Consider the following 16,157-nt stretch of genomic DNA (forward strand, 5'->3'; position numbering starts at 1 on the left):
GTAGAACTCTTTTAAAAGTATTGTGTAGGAAAGAAGTGGTCCTCAGCAAAGAATGCTCTGACCTGTCCATAAAATGAAGTTATTATGATCTGATTTTCAACAATGGTCACTGATGGTGAGGGCACATTTGTCCACCTTTCCTTCCACAAAACCCCCACATGTGGAATTGCAAGGCTGCATTTTAGCCTGGTCCTTGGCCAGTGCTGTAACAGTTGTGATTATAAGGACCCAGGAGAAAGGCTGCCGTATGAAAATCTTGCCATGCTGATTGTGTCCATTTGTGTTCTTAATGTGAATGAATATATTTGGCCTCTGTGGGGCTGCATCACTGGGCAGATCCAAAGAGCCTTCTACAGGCACTAATGGAGACAGCAGAGAGACAACAGAGCTGAGAAAACTCTCAATCCCTGGGCATTAATTAGGTGAAGATCCATATCAGCCTAAACTTTTGCATGATCTCAGCAGCTGTAACTCACTTCCTTAACCACTCCATAGTGTGTGATAAACCCCCCAGGCCATGAAATAAAATCGTGTCTCAGTAGGAGACACCCCCTGGCTTCTCACAGAAGTAAATTCATACCTCAGACCTGTTTTCACTCTTCTGTAGGCTGGAAATCTCTGAAGTCACTGAGTCATAACTGCAAAGCTGTCAGGGAATGATGCCTTAGGTGTGAAGATGCTTAGAAGACACCCCTAGAGGTGAAGGTATAAGCAGTGTAGGCTAAAGTGATGTGTTCATCTCAAACAGAACAGCAGGACAGGTTACCTGGCTGTGAGCCCAGTGCTCCAAGGGTGAGCAGCAGCTGCTTGCAGGCATCTTTAAGCCAACCTCAAGGAGATGAACTGAGCAGGGTGGGCAAACTGAGCTGTGCAGGTGTTGCTCCAAAGGAGGTAAAGGAGGGCTAGAAGAGTGACAGGCTGTCTTACATGTGGCTGATATGTCAAGATGACATTGTCATAGGATAATTCCCTTTCCCACCACCTGCAAGCCTGCCTTTCTGTCACAAGTAATAGTTCTGCATATGGAGAGTCTCCCAGCCCAGGAAACACCTGGCTGTGTTTGACAGGCTCACAGAGACTCTAGACTTTCTCCAAAATGATTGTGGGGGAAACAGGCTTTGCCAGGCCATGGCTCATTCCATCCTAGGGATTAAGGTACAAAAGAAATCGGGGAAAATTAGCCTGTTTTTCTCCATATATCTTGAATTATGAAACAGAGAAACATTAAATTGTTCTATTCATCTAAAAAGAGGGAAAAAGCCTTTGTTTTGACATATAAATTGAACATCAAAGTTTCATGATATAAACCAGTCATAATGTATATAAGTTCAAATTCAGACTGGTTCCATGTTACTTTATCAGGCTTAATTCTGTTGGTCTGGGTCCCTTCTTTCGTCCTCAGATAACTCTTCCAGACTGTTTTCTGATTTAGAACAATAGGAACACTCTTTCAAATTTCACATAATTAAAAAGAAATGTGCATCCAGCTGCAAGAGAAACTGTTTTTCTCTCCCGTCTGAAAAGGCTGTACCATGGGTAGGAATTCTGCACTGCCTATTACTTGCACCACTCCTTTTCTATGGAAATCTGGTCTCCAGAGTTTTAATTCAGGGAACTACAGTCAGAAGGAACTTGGCTTAATTTATATGAAAAGAAAAAAATACCTGCTGAGGAAAAAAACAAAGGAGAATACAGTCTGATCCCAAATAGCCTGAGCATTATTTATTGTATTTTCTTTTCTTTGCTGTTACACAACCACAGCACCCGGCTGTTTGCTGTGTTGCAAGGGAAGTATTTTCAAGGTTAGCACAGAAGTAATCAACCACTCAATGGTGGCATGAATATTCATATCAAGACACATTATGAGAAAGTAGATAGAGGTAAATATGCAATTTAAATATAGACTATAGCAGGAAATGGGACATGAAACAGTAATTAAATAGTGAAAATTACATGTTATTTACATAGGTAAATACACTGCAGGGGTTATGCATGTGAACTTTTCTATTAGCATTTGTTTGTTTGTGATTTAACCCTGATTTTAAAAGGGAGGCTTTTAAAGCATGAAAATGGGAAGACAGGAACACTTACTTTGAACCAGAAAATCTGCATTGCTTGAAGGATTACCAGTTTGGGCTGTCAGCCAGGTTTCACAGCTAACGTGGATCAGAATAGGTCTGTACTGCAGAAGGCAGTGGTGGCTGCTCTCTAAAGCACAGGCTTTCTCCACAGCCCTGCTCATGCAGCTCCTTCCTGTTTGGGCTGCTGGAAGCCTTCAGGTGATAGGAACAAATGCCTGAGTTCCTACAGCCCAGGTTAAATGGAAATCATCCGGTGCTACTGAGTTTCTGGGGGGAAAAAACATCTAGAAGGGGACAAAAGCATTTGCTTTCCTTCTTCAAGGAACACATAGTTTTAGACTGTTTCCTGCTTTTCCTTTCAGAAATGGAAATATGGCTCTGGTCTGTTTGGATCAGCACAAGCACACTCTGAGCCTCCACAACCATCACACCAAAGGCAGTAATGCTGCTTTTTACATCGACTTGCTGAACTACCCCATCTTGCTGAATTCCTTACCTATGTCTGTTCTTTGTTCCTGCTTCCTTAGCCAAGAGGAAGGTGAGAGAAAAGGCTTCACTAATGTATCTCCTGTCTTCTCTTCAGCTGCCATGAGCACAGAGTTCATTGATAGTCTGGGATTCCCAGAGAAAATGGCCACTAGGGAATTAATGAGAGAAAGAGGGATGGAAATAGATTTCCCTCTTGCAAAGGCTCATTTCTTCCTTAGCCCTTCACCTCTGCATTGCTTTTGCTTGGTATCTTGAGTCTGCAAGCAAGAAAAACAACTTCAGAGTCCACAACATTCATTTATTGGTGAATACATGCAGTGGGTAGCTGGGAATACTGTGCTACATGACCACACAAATATTCTTTTGATTCTGGGTGAGTCTCTGCTGAACAGGCAGTCATAAGTCAAGTGAGGGAAGGGTCTGCCTCTGCTCCTTGGGGTAGGCTGATCTTTGATGTTGTAGATTTGCTGTCTTCCTATTCTTAGCTTTTCTTTCCCTAGGATTTTACAGCTTTTTAAGTTTCCAGTGTTTTCCTCTTGAATCCCTGAGCTTTAAGTAACCCCATCTCAGCAAATACTGTTGAGCCTATTGTTTTGCTTTCCTTAGCCTCTGTGGCTTTGGCTCATAGGTTTTCTAACAGCTTAACAGCATTTTTCTCTAAAACTCTGCCATGGTGGCAACCACGTTGTGTAAAATCAGGCTGGGATGCATAGACAGCAAAAGTCCTTCAGCCACAGGGCACAAAGGGTTTGTATATTCAACCCAATCACACCAGCTGCCCCAATGACATAAGGAACTGCAGAATAAAGCTCAAAGGAAAATTGGTAAGACAAGTACATGGTGCTGCAGTGCAGTAACATTTTCAAGAAATTCCTTTTGTAGGCTACTGAGTTAGCACTTAGCAAATGCCCAGAATCTGGCCTGAGAGGGCACTGCCCTCCTGCAGCTCCTGTGCTTTTAAATATCAAGAAATGCAGATATTTGACAGCGACTGAGTGGTTTCCTAATGGGCAATTGTGTCAAAATTGGTGTTCTGGGCAAATTCCAAGCTGGTCAATCCCATTCTATTTCTGAAGTTCACCTAAAATATGGGTTGCTGTATTTTTAAAATCTAATTAAGACTTCAACTTAGAAATCATGATAATGCAACTTTTGTTCTTGGTTATCTTTCATTTCCAGTTTTCTTTTCATCAACAGACAAGTGCTTGTGGATATGAGGAAAAACCCTGAAAACTCTTCCTATCTTTTATGCATGCTTCAATGCACAAGTGCTCTGCATGAAAGTGTGTCCTTTGTAGAGTGCTGTGTATATTTGATTTGCCACTTCCCCTTGTGGAGGTGGCAGCACATTGGGCCTTATTCTTTATAGGAAGTTTATTACTTTTTGTGAAGTGTCTCGAGACTTTGCGGATTGAAGAGTGTGTTGAGATAAAGATTGTTTATTATTCATCACTCCAAATACATTTGTTCCTGCATTCTGAAACTGGGAACAGTGTGTGATAAGAGACAGCTGCATAGCTAGGACTCTTCCTGAAAGCATGCAAATTATTTTTCAGATCTAAAAAGAGGTGATGGGCCCAAGGAAATACTTTTCTTTTTCCCAGCTGTATCAGATGGGTCAATGAAAGCTATTACTTTTCCCATAAAACATAGAACAGGGAGATTCCCAATCTGATGATAAAATCATATTGTAGCTAACAGAACAAGCACACAAAAAGGATGTAAAAATGTCATAAAAATCACCTAGGCTCAGATTTGAACATTTTGTATGAAGAAAGTGTCCTGCAAAGTGAGGTATCCCTTACCCCTGTGTGCCCAGCTCCTCCAAGTAAAATTGCTTAAGGCAGCAAGAGGAAATTCAGCTCAAGAAGTAAAAGCAAAGCCAGCCTTCCTGCAGGAACTAAACACTTTGTGAAAGTACACGGAGCAGAGTGAAGAGTGGATGGCCGTGACTGAAATGACTGTGACAAGACAATCTCTCTGTATGTCAGATGGATAAAATAACAACTGACTCCACTGTGGAAATTCAATTGAAACTCACTCATATCAGGCCTGTGGGCTTTCTCAGAGAATGGAAATTAAGATTGTAGTAACCTGTTCCACCTGTTCAAATGTGTCCCAGTTCTCCATTTTTCCTCAATAAGGAGACAGGGAGGATTAAACATCTCCTATTGCTCTTGGATCCAGTTTGAAATTGTTGAGTATTTCACAGGAAGCAATTTTAGGAGGATAATGTCTCTAACTTGGGCTGAAATCACCTGAGCACCTGTGACATTTCAGACTGAAAGAAGGACAGAGTTCCACAGAGCAAGTCACTTTTACTGTAATCACTGCAGTCACTTCTAGAGACTTTGACACAAAAATATTTTATTACATCTTATATTTGGGCAGTTAAGAGGAGCCTCCATGGAAAGGGGAAGCCAACTTTTCTTTTTTTCTGATAACATTTTGGTAGTCAATTACATTTAGGATGAATTCCAAAGGATTGTTTTCCTCCCTTTCATACTATTCAGGATAGAGAAGTGTTACAATGGTCATTTGAAAGGGCTTATATTTATATTAAGGATAACCACAAATTTAAACAGTGGTTTGCCCCTGAAACCTGCAGGTGGCGTTCCAAATTACAGACATAAAACAAAAGCGATCCTGTTCTGTACCTTGCTGTGCTCAGTAGTGCACAGCACTTTGGTGGAGTCCATGTCCAGTGAATGACTCAGGGAGAAACAAAACCTGAGATGCTCACATAAAGAAAATACTGCTAAATTTCAGGTCTGCTAAACTGAAGAGAAGTTCTGTCCTAGGTGTGGAATCCATATGGAATATTCTTCAAATAACAGCACTAAAACCTTTTCAGAGTGAGCAGGCATCAAATCAAATGTCCAGAGTCAGTGGAGTCCACTCCACCAAAAATTCACAATTTGTAAACACCAGGCCACCAGCTTCATCTTCAGGCATCCACATACCTTTCAAAAATATCCTATTTATTCCTTCTCTGATTCAAATCTCCTGTTTCTTTCCCTCTGTGTTACATCTGAGAGATTTGTACAGAACAGATCATAGCAGAGGGTCTAATCTCAGGTGAGGAATTAAAGTAGCATCGTACTTAATTATTTCTTATATCACTTTCTTTCACTTAAGATATTCCTTTTCTTTTTCTTTTCTGTTTCAAGCTCTCAAGAGTGATCAGCTATTTTTTAAGGTATTAACTAGCTTACTTCCAGCTTAGAGTCCCTACGTGCATAGGATTCTGCTCTGCAAGACATTCTCACTCAGTAGACATTCTGGCATAAAATCTTAAAATCCTTGATTTGGAGAAAAGACTTTGCCATTTTTCTACCTGCTGCCCAAATAGGAGCAGTGACTGTCTACAACTCCTTAATGCTGTTTCAAATGATTAATTCATGTCTTATACCCAAGAACACACAAAATATCATGATGAACTTTTGCAAACAGGAAAACAATAACTCCAGGTATTTGTGTTCAAGGTTTGATTTATATAAATGACATTTTGCATGTAAATATGCAGCCACTCATTTCACTGCCTGCCAAGAGGCATTTCAGCTAAACCCAATGATGCTCCTCTTCATCTAAAATGTCATGTTCTCATATGCACCTATTGCAAAGGTTATTGCACACATCAGAAAGTAAACAAATTATCTGGCAAATTAAGCCTCACCAAATTTTTGTCTTTTCTTCCTGGTTAAAATAACTTCTATCAAGGAATATGAGTCCCCAGACAAGCATCCATCAATTCTGAGCACCTGACTTAAGGTGATATGAAAATACTAATTGCCTTCCATTCACCCCAAATAGAGCTGAGTCCCAGCTCCAGGGGGATTGAACAGGTGTGCTCAGAGAATACCAAGCCCTGGGCCTGCAGGCAATCTTGTCTGTAAAGCTTCCTTGGAGTTTTATGAATAACCAAGGCCTCACTTTCTGTCTTCCCCAAATCTGGAGTTGCACACAAAGCCCTGCACGAGTAGATAATTTAAAACAGGAGATTGCACTGGCTCAGTGTGTGTTGAGATCTGTCTCTTCAGAAAAGCAGGAGTGGCAAACATCACAGAGCATCTCTTATTTTTCTCCTTTTGGAGTTCAAAAGGCTTTCAGGCTTCTGATCTACAACTAGAAGATCTGATCTGCTACTTCAATTCATATTTACTGAGTATCTCTGATGTGCCTATTGTTTGCTCTATAGCTACTGCAGCATGGCCTTCCCAGGCCCTGGGATGCTTCCTCACAACTGAGGCTGCAGCAGAAGTTCCTCAGGCACTCCTGGTGATACTGCCTATATCTACCTATACATTTGGCATGTTATAGATAGTTCTGGGGAGAATATGAAACCCAGGCTCTGAAAGATAAATTTGGGTCATGATGATTACATGAGCCTCACCCTCCTGCTGCAGGATGCTATAGTCACTGCCTCTGTTGCTGGGCAAAATTAATTCCTGTCCTGCCACAGAAAAATTCTCCAAATTTCAGGCACTGTTTTCACCCTTTCCCCTCCCCCTCTATATTCTTTCCCCTCCTATATTATTTTTAAGTAATCAAAGTCTGAATTATTGATCCCTTCTCTAGCAAAACAACCCTGTGCTCTGCATTTTGTCACAGGTGCAGGAAAGCTGCTGCCATGGAACTGCTCTCCTGCAGCGTGACATTGCCTGCAGCTCACAAGTCACCTTTCTTTCCTCTCCTACGTTGTTGAAAGAGAAGCCCCCGTGAGGCCTGCCTCATTTTAGTCTCTCTGATGTCAGATACAATAATATGTATACATGTTGTTTTATGATGTAAAAATTAAAAAAAATCATAACTTTCCAATTACACACCCAAATTTTCAGTTGAGATATCTCAGATAGGATTTCTTTCTCCTTTTCACAAACACCTGCTATACACACAATGAGGCAAAGAAAAAAAGGACTAGAGTCTGTCTGAGGAAATTTAAATTTTTTCACTTTTAAACCTAGCAGGAAAAAAGGACTAAAATTCAGGTCTTGTTTCTTTTCTTTTCTTTTCACTTTCATGCATGTTGAACCTTCTATTAAAAAACAATACAACAAAGAAGATCAAAATGAAACATAAAGAGGAAATGTTCTTTCATTTTCAATCACAACAAAATTGATGGTATTTTTCACTGCAAGAGCTAAATTCCTCCTACTTCGGACTGAAGGATTTTTTTTCCAAACTCGAATGGCACATTTATATGTATCTCCCATAAACTAGGGGACCCTGTAGGGGTTGCTATTGTTCAAATGGTGTTACTTTGTTTTTCCAGTGAGATGGTTATGGTCTCCTGCTGTCCTTCAGCCCTGTGTGCGAGCTAAGTACCAAGTTTATTTTCCCTCAGAAGTTTCTCACTAAGGCAAACTAGGAGGGGCAGCCTGTTTGAGTACCAATGAAAGGAAAACAAAAAAAGCCTTCAGGTTTTAGCATACAGGAACACAGGCAGTAGTCTAATTGCTTAGAAGGCTGAAGGTTTGCTCTTGAGCATGGATCCAAACCTCACACAAACACAAGGCCCACACAGATGTCCAGCAAAGTTCCCAGAAGGGTCTGTGATGATCTGCAATGGAGGTTGAGTCAAATGTTAAGGCAGCAGAAGAATCAGTCACTCGCCTTTATAATTCATCCTTTAACCAAAGCTTTGTTTTAAATATTAATTTTCTCCCAGTCCTTACTTCATTTTTCTCCCCTTCCACCTGAGTTTTAAAACTCTTTTTTTGTCTACAGAAATGAGAAGTCTGTAATGATCTCAGTTCTGTGCCTATACCTGGAGGTTAGTCAGTCTCCAGGCCTGAAACAGAAGTAGAGTTCTAAGTACGTGTCTCTGCCCTGTAGTTGTAAGATAAGGCTGCCCTTTTCAGAGGATGCCAAATTATTGCTCCTTGAGCAAGAGCCAGCATCCCAGGAAGAGCTCAGCCTGAGCCAAATCACCACTTGTGCTTGCTGCTTACTCTGTGGTGATAACCTCTGGCTCAAAACCACATTTGTGGCACTCAGCTGTAGAAGAGATGATGGGCTAAATTGCTTCCTGAGTGGCACTCACGAATAAATATTTGAACTGATCAAACAAAAAACAAGACTCTGATGCAACAGCAAACCCAGCAATTAGTTTAAATTTGTCATTGAAAACGTAAATTTTTTTGAAGCTGAAAATAGTTCAGCTACAACATTTTGCCAAAAGACACAGCACACGATATGATCTGTTTTTCAGGATTCAGCAAAGGGAAAGAAGATAAAACAAAGGAGACCACGGACCCAGCATTGCCTCCATTTCAGCCTCGAGTCTGTGGTGCTGCCTTGGTTCCAGATGCCATCAGGACAGTGACAGCACTTCAGCCTCTGACAGGATGGGCTGAAAGAGCTGGTGAGGAGCTGTGGAGTTACACTGAGACCAAAGCCCCACCTGGAGGGGCCCCCTCAGTAGTTTCAGCTTCATACTATGGTACCCACCCCACCTTCAGAACTGGGGGCAGGGAGCAAGACTGCACTTGCAGGACATTTTGAGCACCACCACTAACACAGCAGGGATGTCTTTTCCTGTAGAAAGAGATGTATTAAACAGGGGTCTGGACAACATAAAAACCCCACAAAATGCTCTGTGCTGTATACAGACATCCTCTCTGGAGGTGATTTTATGCTCTGAACCCACTCACCTTTTAAGCTTCCAGCTGCAATGAGAAATAAATCAAACTTTTTCACAGATGTTATTAAGATCATTCACATGAAACTGCCATTCTGGTGCTGAAATCCAGGTGTTTTGTTTTATGCAGTTTCAGGTGGGTCATGTGTTCATGAGGCTGGGCCCCAGACTGGATTTTAAGTGCAGGTCCTCTGAATTGCTACCTCGTGCCAGGTCTTCCAGGCCAGTACTTTTCTGTTCTTTTTGTGGATTTGTAACTTCCCCAAAATTCTCCAGGGGAGATTCAGGTTACCTGACATTGGGCTGCCTTCTCTTTAAGGATCTCTGCATGGCTGTCTAAATCCCCTAGGGGAATATAAATGCAAACCCACTGCCTGCCAATGCCTTCCAATACCCAAGACCTTGGAATTAAACTTTTGCAATATTCAATTATATTGCATCAAGTAATATGTACAGAAAACCTTTTCACGGGTGAAACATTCTCAGAATCATTTAGTAAGTCAAGCTACCTTTCATTTTAACAGCATAGTTAGTATTTTTTGCATAATATTTAGGTGTGAAATCATTAGCATGAATAATTCAGCTATGCTTTTTCATCTTTTTTATTCCTATTCACACTCTCCATTAACAAAGAAAACCTGGTGAGTAGAGTGCTGCAAGAACAGTAAGTGCATGAGTTGAAAAAATAAAATATATATGCTGAAGCATTTCTAAGAGTGATTTATTATCCATGAAGTACAATATAATTACAGCATCTGTTGATTATAACTGTGTTGTTATAGTTTCTTTGACCAATTTGTTAAAAACTGCCTGCATATAATGTGTTTCTTGTACAAAGCAAATCTGTGGAACAGAAAATAGCACTACTGACATTATTATGATAGGGCAAGGAAAATAATGTAAAATGAATTTAGTAAGAGTTTAGGGAGTACCAAAATTATCACTGCATCCATTTAACTCACCATTTAAATCAATTTGCTTTATTCTTTCACCAGATTCCTGCCTCATTCCCTGCTCTTGACCTTTCTTCTCATGCCTTACACTCGTTCTATTTAATATTTTTTTTTACATCTTTCTCATTCATTGTGTGACCTCAGTGCCTTATTTGCTGCACCACTCTGACTCTCTGTGGATGAAAAACTTACTAATGCCCTCAAAGTAATTTATTGGTGATTGGTTGGGGTTTTTTTATTATTATTTGCTGGTTTTCTTTTTTTAGGTGACAGTATTTTAAGTTCACTTGTCAAACTACTGGGATAATAAATTTCCCAATTAAGCAGGTTTAAATTACTTGTATTACAGATTAACCTATGAGCTTGCTCCCCAGAATCTTCCCTAGAACTGACAGAAGAGTTTTTCTTGGTATATGTAAATTGTGGCAAAGCCATAAGCTGCTGATAATAGGTTCCTGTAACTGACAGTGCTGAGACTAGCACTGCTGGGTTTGGAGGTTCAATTAAATCGATAATCTCCAGTTAGGAAAAACTGGCCTTGGCATTTGTAGTGTCCTGTATTTTTTGTAGTATTGACTAATCCATCCATCTTCAAAATATATTTCAAAGAAATGACACAATTTGAAAACCAGCTGATTTGATGGAATGGCCCTATCCTTATATTCCTATGAGTCACTCTGCAGGGAAAGTGATTTTTTTTTATATATATTTTTGTCTTTAGGAAACATTAACATTTAACTATATTTATGTGAACATGGAAATTAAACCTTTCTCATTATTTCATGTTGGTTTTTAGAAAAGTTACAGCTGGGCTTTTCCTTTCATAACTGATTACCAGCTGATTTTTGGCTCAAGTGCCAGAAAAAAAAAGTCCCTATTATTTGTTTAGCTAATTTAATTGAGTTGCACTGATTATGCTTTTGAAAAGACAACTGTGAAGCCAATATTACAATAATGTTAGTTGATGGAAATTAATTAATTCTAATTTTTAGGTTAATTAATGAGAGTAACTTTATTAGGGGAAAGGGACATTCAGGCGTAGATTAAAGGAAAAAAATTGAAGCCCTGATAAAATTAAATGAGATTAAAATCAAATGAGCCATAGGGTGGCTAAACATGTGGGAGCATAGCATCAGCTCTGTGTAGAGCAAGAATTTTCTTCTTTTAAAGAGGAAAAGAAGGAAAATTAGGAAGGATAATTTTGTAGGGGTTTATGGTAACTGTTCAAGGTTCAAGGCTTAGGGTCCATACAGAGCCATCACTTATGCAGCTGGCAGAGAGGGCAGGATTATTAACTTACTTTGTGTTTCACAGAGGCTTTGCTGGGCACAGCACAAGTGTACTGGACTCTATTCACCCACGTGAACAAAGGGCTTTAACTGTTGGTTTATGATTGTGCTGGGAGGGAATACGTCTGGTCTGTTTTTAACAGCTTTGTGCCGGAGAAAAAGATGTTTTCTTTTCAAGGCTTTTCAAAATAGAGAGACCTTAAAAATGTACTTCACTTTATCAGCTGACAGCGCTCATGCAAACAGAAATGAGACAGGGAAGAACAGGAAGGTCAAACTTGCATAAAAACACTGTTGCATATGCTGACTGCCAGGAGAAAGAACAGTGTGCAGCTGAACTGAATGCATTATGCAGAGAAGACAGAAGATGCTACTTTGGCAAAGTCAAATTTCTCTTTTATATAAGCTCCCATGGGATAAAGCTTAGAACTACTATTTCTTTTTAGTAATGTAGGAAGCATAAACTAAAATGGATTTTTATGAATCTGGCATGATGTTTTTAATGACAAAGGCAAAAGGGGCTTTTGAATGTCTTTGTTTCAAAGTACATCCTATATATTTTCTGTTTCCACCAGCAAAAAGCTAAATTTCCTAGCACCATCTTTCTAATAAAACTCTGTCTCTTTTCAGGAACCCCACTTGCTGCTGCAGAGAGGCATCCACCAGAAGCTGACCTCCTTATCTTGAATTTCATATGTAATGAGTAGCTAAATCTGACACCAAATTATTTTAGGAAGAAAATTCAAAGTCAAGCCATTTCCTTTGAAAAAGCCATTTGAAACCTTTGGGGAACAGATATGGAAACATAATTTAAAACTCATTTCCCTACACAAGTGATTGGGATTAATTTCAGTAAATCGGGTGTTTACTATGCACAGAACATCTCCTCTCTCACCACAAGCCTTGGACACTTTGGACTACTCTTTCATTGGACTACACTTTCAAAAGTGCTCCCTCATTCTGCTTGTGTAATTCAGATTTGGTTTTATCTGCAAGAAAACGCCTCTTCAGTTAGTGAGCCTGAGCCGGCTGTGGCTGAGGGAAAGTGCCTGGGTGGGCTGTGCCACAGGGAAGCAGCAGCAGCAGCACTGCAGTCCCAGCCCGAGCCATGCCAGGGACAGGCACCTCCACTGGCCGTACCCAGGGGCTGGGGGAGAAGCCGTGCTGGCTGCCACCAGCTCTGCTGGAAAGCACTGCTTGCATTTGTAATGCAAAGCAGACATGATTTCAGCACCTGATCTCTTCGACAACAAAGGCTGTAGAAGATTAGAAATACTTAGATTTGCACTTCATTAAAAAATGTAGTTCCCTCTGTAAAAGGAATTGGTTTTCTTAACTCATTTGCCGAGCTTCTCTCTTGAGTGTATTTGCATTTGTGCCTTTAGTGTATTCCGGTAGTTCTATGAACTGTGGATTTTTTTCCCCACCAATTAGTTAATCTGGGGCTATTTTATTGAAGTCTTTTTGGCATTTAAAATATGTAGATGACAACGTTAATCCGATTAAAGTTTACGTAAAGTTGATAATACAAAATGTAAAAAGGCAGTGCAAGGTACAATTATTAACATAATTATTTTCATTATCAATACAATTATATTTTTCAGTTGTTGATTGCTTAACCTTTTAATTTTTTTCTCCATTTTTTTCATTAGCTCTAATCTACTGCAGTGAGAGGCAGTTCTCTGCTTCTTCAAGCAGTATGAAGGTAGAAGTGGATAGAACTATTAGCAGAGGGATAAAAGTCTTTTATCTCTTTCTGTCTGGCTGAATTCCAGTGAACTAAACTCAGCCAGCAGGACTGTTCATTTTTCTAGGGGGATGAGCAATTGTGGTCTCAGTTTATTTTCCAGTCCTGAATGGTTTCACTGAAAAATCATGACAATCTATAGGCTTTTAGGTATTATCAGGAAAAAGAGCCAAAACATACTATTTCACCCCTGTAAGTGTCCCAGGAATTATTTTAAAGGCCCACTCTATTCTGTTTCACTGGCAGGCAACCAGCGGCATTTCATCAGTGCAATAGAGCAGCTCTTGCACCTGGGCATGATGGGCAGCAAAATAAGTCAATGCCTTAAGAACTGCAAAGTGAAAATGGTGCAACAAACGATGAGGATGTGATTTAAGACAGGCATTCAGAGTAAAGATGTAGGTTTAATTTTAATGAGAAAAAGAGGAAGAAGCTCATGGGTGGTTTACATAGGCTAATTCTCATGTGACACTGTTCTCCAAGGGAACTGATTTGTTTTGACCTGAAACTTTCCTTTTTGTCCATTCTAAAGGAGTGATCATGGAGACACTGTGAACTGGTGAAGTCTGAACTGAAGGAAACTGCTGGCTTTGAAGCCCACAAGCGCACATGAGTTCCCACACCTACACTAAGCTACAGTTGGGACTATCAGTGGATGATGTTTTTTCCTCTGGGATTTTCATGTTGCTTTGCAGGCAGCACTCACTTGAACTAATGAAAGCAGATGCTTCCAAACCTAAATCTATATCCCTAAGGGTAGCAATTCAAAGTTGAACTTCTTGATGTAAATTAAGGAAGACTTAATTCAAAAGGCTTGTATATGTAAAATGTTTCATCCACATCTAACCCTGGGATTTCTTGATTTCTCAGTTAAAGGAACAGTTTAAGAAACTAGAATTCTGTTCTTACTAACACCATGTCAGAACAATGTGTTTTGTGGCATCTTTTTCATCCTGTGTATTTGGTTTGATCCTCTATGAAATGAGTCTGTAATAATAAATTCATTTTTGGGTTTAATTAGATTCTACAAATCCTTCAAAATTTCCATTTATTTATGTTTGCATGTGCATGGTTCTTTGTCTTGCTTTGGTAAAGTGTCTCCTAAACTGCATGAGGCTGCAGTTTGTGAAATGCCTGGGGAGGTGGCTATGTCAGTTGAAATTAGGGTGAATTGTGCATGAAGCACGTATTTTCCTCATAGACATGATCTCAGCATCAATGAATAAAAAATATTTGTGCAGGCTCTCCCAATGGGAAGCAAGTGAATGGAAAATGAGAGCTGCTCTTAATCTGTGTGATACCTTAAGAAAGCACACAGGAACCAATTGGGTCTTTCAGGCACAATTAAGGGTTGCAGAGCTACCCTTAAAGAAAACCCAGTGTGCAGCTGTCATTCAAAAACTCAGCTCCCAGGCTACCTGAATGAAAGGCTGAGGTACAACACAGCATTAGAGAAGCAATGGAGGAGAAGACAGCCATCAGAAAGGTTTATTCTCTAAATGAGCAGCAAATGCCCATTAAATATTAAAATGATGACCATACAGAATAGCAGATTAATGTACAGTTCTGAAACATGAGTCGTGATGCAGTGCTTAGCATGTGTGCTGGATAAAACCTTGGAGCCTTATTTTTGCATAGATTATTAAAGATTGTATTAATTCCTCTAATGCCTAGGAAGCTACTGTGACTGACTTCTTATCCTAAAACAGTTGGCAGGATCTAAAGTTGAATCCTGACAAGACTACAGTAAGACCACCATTGGGAGGTTTTTCAATCCCTTTTCTGGCACACAGGACAGTTCCTGGCCTCTGCACGCAGCCAGTGTTGTACTCCTTGATTCTGCCCTTCTGAGCAAAAGGAGCATGGTCCAAGATTCACACATTTCTGAGCCTGGGAGCCCATTCACCTCATCCCAGGTATTCCACAAAATGTGGATGTCCAGTGTGGCCAAGGATATAACACATTCCGAGTGAATTATGAGATGCTGTTAAACAACACTTTAGTTACAGAACTAAAGTGGGAGGTGAAAGGTGTCTAATTAGTAAGAAAAGGAACAGAAGAAAGAACGAAGAGATAACAATAACGAGGCAAGGGAGGAAAAAGGTGCTTAGTGATGCCCATCATGAATACAAACACATGAAAGCAACTCACAAATAGGCAACCCCTAATTGAGCTTTTTTTTTTTGGTGCCACTATGTTATTGTAAACAGCTGAAGGGAAAGCTTTTTGAAAGAAACAAGCATGGATTACAAGAGAAGAGGAAACAATATTCATGAAGCATTTAATGATCATCAGGCTTCCTAATGCAATGCCTCATCCCAAATATTAAAAATGCTTTGAAGTCAGACAGCTGCTGTCTCTTCTTCCTCTCCAAAAATGTGGTCTTCTAAAGATAGCATGTTATCCAAAAGAAGCATACTTCAAAATTTTTATAAGTTGCCATAGAGAGTTTCTTTCAAGTTATGTCAATTAGCTTGATTTTGTAATTCTAATAAAAGAAGTCTATAGGTCCAAAGTCGACTATTAGCAGTTTTTGTTGTGGTACATCACATGTAGTCCCTCAAACATGGGAGAGGAAGGAAAACACAAGTCTGAGACGACACTGGACATCAATCATCCTCTAGGAATACTAGGGAATTACCAGAAAGTAATCTCTGACTAATGTTTGTGCCAGTGAAACAATCTCATGTAATACACTGATTCATTCAGATGTCAGCCCAGTGATCAATCCTTATTAGTAAATCTGTAGCAGCAGAACATCTTTTCTCTGAATATAGTGACCAAACCTAAGCTCAGTACACTGTAGTTTGAACACAAACCTGCTGGAAGAAAGTACTATTTCTACTCAACGATTTAATAATTCCCAGTGCAAATACCAATAAAGTACCTATGAATTGCTTAGGAATAGTTAAAAAAAAAAAAACTCTAGAAAGAGCAGCACTTTTTCTAGCTGAGAAA

The 16,157-nt window shown here is 39.8% G+C and overlaps 1 long non-coding RNA gene across 1 annotated transcript in view; it reads left to right on the forward strand.

The window, feature by feature from the left end:
* LOC134421677 (uncharacterized) overlaps positions 1-15,634 on the forward strand; it is a 29,377-nt gene extending 13,743 nt beyond the window's left edge. Inside the window, exons 3-4 of the long non-coding RNA XR_010028659.1 lie at positions 8,782-8,934; positions 12,083-15,634. This is a non-coding gene — a long non-coding RNA (uncharacterized LOC134421677). The remainder of the gene's footprint in view (positions 1-8,781; positions 8,935-12,082) is intronic.
* The last annotated feature ends 523 nt before the right edge of the window (positions 15,635-16,157 follow it).

Source organism: Melospiza melodia, chromosome 9 (assembly GCF_035770615.1).
Source record: "Melospiza melodia melodia isolate bMelMel2 chromosome 9, bMelMel2.pri, whole genome shotgun sequence".
Taxonomy (NCBI): Eukaryota; Metazoa; Chordata; class Aves; order Passeriformes; family Passerellidae; genus Melospiza; species Melospiza melodia.